Source organism: Anopheles gambiae, chromosome 2 (genome assembly GCF_943734735.2).
Source record: "Anopheles gambiae chromosome 2, idAnoGambNW_F1_1, whole genome shotgun sequence".
NCBI lineage: Eukaryota > Metazoa > Arthropoda > Insecta > Diptera > Culicidae > Anopheles > Anopheles gambiae.
Window position 1 is genome coordinate 63,918,437 of NC_064601.1, and position 4,525 is coordinate 63,922,961.

The 4,525-nt window shown below is 36.9% G+C and overlaps 1 pseudogene; it reads right to left on the reverse strand.

Annotated features, from left to right (window-relative positions):
* Nucleotides 1-1,414: 1,414 nt before the first annotated feature.
* LOC133391669 (uncharacterized) lies at nt 1,415-3,577 on the reverse strand (annotated as a pseudogene).
* Nucleotides 3,578-4,525: the final 948 nt, after the last annotated feature.

The following is a 4,525-nucleotide window of genomic DNA, read 5'->3' on the forward strand; positions in this document are numbered from 1 at the left end:
TCATCAAAGTTGACGAGAATTAGATTAGATTTGGAAGAGTTCGATTTTACAGTTGAATTTGTAAAAGGGAAACAGAACGTTGTAGCAGACGCTTTATCGCGCATCAAGATCACCTCAGATGAAATTAAATCCATCAATGTGATTACGAGAAGCATGAACAAACCTGTTACTTCCGATAATGTTTTAGGAAACACGTCAGAGTCTGATCAACTCAAAATGTTCCATGCCTTAGCAAACGACGAAGTAAAAGACTTACCAAAACTAGAAACATCAGTAAAGAGAAATGAAAACACTATCGAGTTGATAGGAAAAATCCTAAACAAAAGAAAGTCCAAGGAGCTCTTATCAGTAAGAGACATCCATCTGAATACAGATATAGGACTACAGGAGCCTTTATTAGTAAAGGATTTCCAGAAAAGGAAGGAAAAATCTGCCATAGTGCAATTTATCAAAAATATAGAAAAGAAGCTCGTAATGAAAAGCATTACCCAGCTAGCAGCCTCTGAAACAGACGAAATATTCAAGGAGGTAAATCCGAATGAATTCAAGCAAATCGCTAACAATCACCTGAAAAATATTCAGATACTTATATATACTAAACCACAAACGATAAATGACGAAAAGACGATAAATGACATACTCGACAAAGTGCACAACACACCGACAGGAGGACACATTGGACAGTATAGAATGTATAAGAAAATCAGAAAGGAATATGTATGGAACAAAATGAAGAAATCAATCAAAGATTTTCTAGACAAATGTATAACCTGTAAACTAAATAAGCATCTCAGCAAGACTGTAGAACCTTTTGTTAAAACAGATACACCCAACATTCCATTCGAAGTAGTATCAATCGATACAGTAGGACCATTTCAAAAAACAAATAACAATAATAGATATGCGGTAACACTTCAATGTAATTTAACGAAACACGTTACGGTTATAGCAATTCCTAACAAAGAAGCAAATACGGTAGCTAGAGCAGTAATAGAAAAATGTATGTTAATATATGGCACAAATATTAAAGAATTCACAACCGATATGGGTACAGAGTACACAAATGAAATATTTAAAAATATATCAGAAATCCTTCGAATAGAACACAAATTTTCAACGCCATATCATCCACAAACGATAGGAGCTTTAGAACGTAATCACAGATGTCTAAACGAATACCTTAGAATTTTTACAAACGAACACAAAGATGATTGGGACGATTGGATAAATTATTATTCATTTGCATATAATACAACGCCTAATTTAGACCACGGTTACACACCATTTGAACTAGTTTTCGGAAGAAACGAGAAAATTTCGACAAATATAACGGAAAAATCTACACCATTATATAATTACGATGATTACTCAAAAGAATTTCAATACAGATTAAAACTAGCTCACGATAGGACTCGAAAACATATAGAACAAGAAAAAATGAAACTACTGAAAGAGCAACAAAACATAAACCAAGTTAATTTTCAAATAGGAGATCAAATAGCATTGACAAATGAGAACAGAACAAAACTGGATCCGGTATATAAAGGACCGTATAAAGTAAAAGAGATTAACGGACCTAACATGATAATTGAAAACAATGATGGTGTCACACAGAATATTCACAAAAATAGAGCAATTAAAATATGACAGAATAACTTCATTTCATTACGTTATTCTTCCGAAGGGTGGAGGTGTAGCAGATTTACTGCTAACAGTAGGTCACATCTAACTTAGCATTGCCAAAAGCCAGGTAAAAAGACGTTAACCACCAGAAGCGCAAGCGCATAGCCAGCAGCCAGGTAAAGAAACGTTAAACACCAGAAGCGTAAACGTTCTCGTGTTTTACCCCAGAACATAAATAAGGAAAACGCGCCACAGATAAGCAATTAAACTTCCGTAAAACCCAGGCATAAACAGGAAAATGTTCGCTGCATCCACAATGCACGGATAGTTGATAAAACACAGGCACGCTAGGTATAATTTAAGAAACACCTGTAAAAAAACCCAAACCCGGAAAACCAAACGAAAGCTCACATTTGACAAACAATTGGTTGCCAAATGTGTCACAACTTTCACACCATCTTTCTTATAAATAAAGCTCGAATTGATGGCGAAGTCAGTTCACCTTCCATAGACACGTAGATCACTCGTGTTCTGGTGCATCTCACCAATTTGCAGATTCCGCCGAAGGCTCTGCCCAATTTGATAATCATTTTTGGTTATCAGCTGTTCAGTCAGTTGACCGATCAGCATTACCCTCATCGAAATAAAGTGCACGTTTGCACTAGTTCCACCCAACTTCTCCCACGGTGTCCGATTCCGCCTCGGTCATCAACTCGACGCGCAAGGTCGATCCAGTCCGCGATTCCGCCGACGTAAGCAAGTGCTTCTTTTCGAACTTAGCGTAAGTGTGAACAGGTTGACGTAACCGATACGCGAAAAATGTGTTTACATTTTGGTGTCGCGTTCCGTACGATCCCCTTCCTCGTCCCACACCCTTTCACTGTGCTCCGCGCATTGACTCACCGAAACGGTTTGAGACGCGCGGCCGAACCTACCATACTTGTTATCATTTGAAACCATCCACGGATATCATTTTCACTCACTCGGCTACTAGCCGAAGAAAATATTTCTGGCGTACGAAAAGAAAATCCTGGATTACGTTTCATATAGTTGCGCAGCCATTTGCGTCCTAAAGTAAGTAAAGACTAAAAATTATTAAAGATTTAAAGCACATAGTAAATGGTACTTTCCTGGTTGATTGTTTCGGAATGAAGTTGCTCGATCCGGATTTGCTTCAAAAAATTCTTTCATCTTCAACAACAAAGCTCTACGCGTAACAGGAAAGCCGCGATCTTGCATATTGCTTAACCGATCTGCAAGTTTCTGTTCTTCTTGAGAAGATAGCACAGATTCTGGACCCGGCTTTGCCTTTTTTCCATTGACGACTTATCCTATAGCGGATAGTAGATATTGGAATTCCAAATCGTTTGGAGGCTGCGTATACAGTTGAACCTGCATCAATAAATTCAATGCATTGGGCGATTGCCTCGTTCGAATATTGTTTCCGCTCACTCGCGGGTTCCATTCTGGAATGCTTATTTGTTATCGAATTAAAGACGTATTTTGCAATGTATTTGAAAGATAGCACGCACTTTATCTTCACTAATGAATGTAGGAGACATTTATTGACAACAAATAGCATGACACATTGTTTATACTGAAAATGACAGAACATGGTGTACATGACAGTGCGAACATTTTTGACAGTTGAGTTGAACATTGTTTATACATTTTAAAATCGATTCGTTAAGTTTGTAGTGATAATTGGTAAAAGTTAAATATTCAAGTTGAAATTTGGATTAATAGTTTTAAAAGTCACTAAAAATCAACCGCAATGGTCTTCGAAAAAAGCTAACGAGTGTTTGGTTCTTCTGAGGACTGATTTTAAACCCGGAATAATTAATAAATGATAGTGTCCTATACGTTGCTAATGAAAACCATGATCAGAATACGGTTTATAATTTATATTAAAATGCTTTCGAACGTTTTAAAAGGAAATAGATTGGTTTATACAACAGGAAGTGCTCCTTATGGCCATAATTGGTACATTTGCCCTAGTGCGATAATTGGTACATCGTTGTTAAGTTGTACCAATTATGGACATATGGCAAAAAGGCACATTTTCGATGCAAAATTGATAAATTATGATGTGAAGCTGTTAAATAACAAGCTTTTTACATCATAAAGGTGTTTTTTCAAATAAAAATATGTTTAGATGCTTGTAAATCACTAATATCCTACAGTGGTGCTCTTAGCAAAATGGTAAGAGATGGCCAAAATCTTAGCGGAACATTTTAGAAAAGTGATATTTTATAAATAGATGTTTCTGACACGTAACTAATGAAGCATGAATATTTTAAAAGGTTCATATTTGTTGCAAAAAATCCATCCGTGGGTGCAGAATGTAAATTTACTCTTTTAGAGCAAAAATAGTGGTCGTTATGGCCATAATTGGTACTATGGCCATAATAGGTACACTTACCCTAAACGAAACGAAACGAACGTGTGTTCTATCCCTTTGTTGTATCGTCGAGAACGCTGTCTCAAGCGAGATCTGTCTTTGTGTTAGTGCCGAGATTTCTTTTGCTACACGGGATAGCTGCTCGGCAATTTGGTCTATACCGTCGCCTTGTATTGATAGGCCACTGAGGGTCAGTTCTCTTGTATTAACGGTAGGAATATAGGCTAACTCGTGGTTTGATTCGAGGGAAGGGAAAGAATCATTTTCAGTGCTTGAGTCGTTGGCTCGAATTTGCCACATTAAAGCAAAAAAAAACGCAACAAAATTACTTTTCCACTAATAATGCTTCTTTTTTTAAATTGAAATGAAAATAAAACAATAGTAGATGAGACATTGTTGCAAAACGTTCTCTTCCGTTAATCTACGGAGATTCATCGTTTACGGGAGCGGGTGCTAAAGCCATAGGCGGGGGAACCTCGAAAAACACAATGGATACACCTA